This window comes from Myotis brandtii, unplaced genomic scaffold (genome assembly GCF_000412655.1).
Source record: "Myotis brandtii unplaced genomic scaffold, ASM41265v1 scaffold1236, whole genome shotgun sequence".
In the NCBI taxonomy this organism is placed as follows: Eukaryota; Metazoa; Chordata; class Mammalia; order Chiroptera; family Vespertilionidae; genus Myotis; species Myotis brandtii.
The window spans coordinates 239,646-240,205 of record NW_005354316.1 but is presented as its reverse complement, the minus strand read 5'-3'; the positions used below and the strand labels follow the sequence as shown (position 1 = coordinate 240,205).

Sequence of the window (560 nt, the reverse complement as noted above, 5' to 3'; positions counted from 1 at the left end):
CGCAGCCTGTGCCCCTGGCTGCCCCCGCCAGCCGCCGGGAAGGCTGGACAGACTGGGGGTTCTCCTTGTCCCTCCGCAGGGACGGGCCTCAGGGGCGCCCATGCCCCCTCCCAGCCTCCTTTTGAGGAAAGCCTGGGAGCTGGCCCCCTGGCGCCCCCCAAGCAGCTCTCCTCACCCCCTCACCCCCGCAGACGCCGCCTCCAGGCAGCCCTCCCTGCTGTGAGGCAGTTCCCTCAGCCCAGGCTCTCGGTGGGGTGGTGGGACGTGCAGGGCTGTGGGCAGGACCAGGTGTTTCCAGCTCCTTCCCAGCCAGGGGCCTGGGGTGCATCGGGCCTGCCTGGGGCTCCCCCTGCCGCCTCCCTCGGGAAAGGGGTGGGCCCGAGTCCCGGGGGGCAGCCAGCTCTGCAAACAGCGGGCCTCGTGGACAGTAGGTTGGACAGGAGCCCAGGCCACCACTGCCCCGGCCAGCTCCACAGTCACCTAACCTCCCTCCCGGCCACTCTGCCGGCTCCAGGAGCAGGTGGGACGGCTGGAGGGGCACCCCCTCCCGCGGCCGGGCT

General features: G+C 72.7%; 1 protein-coding gene across 1 annotated transcript in view; it reads right to left on the bottom strand.

The window, feature by feature from the left end:
- The window catches only part of LOC102241182 (SH3 and multiple ankyrin repeat domains protein 2), a 68,703-nt gene that overhangs the window by 20,082 nt on the left and 48,061 nt on the right, over positions 1–560 (bottom strand). The gene's annotated exons all lie outside the window — the stretch shown is intronic.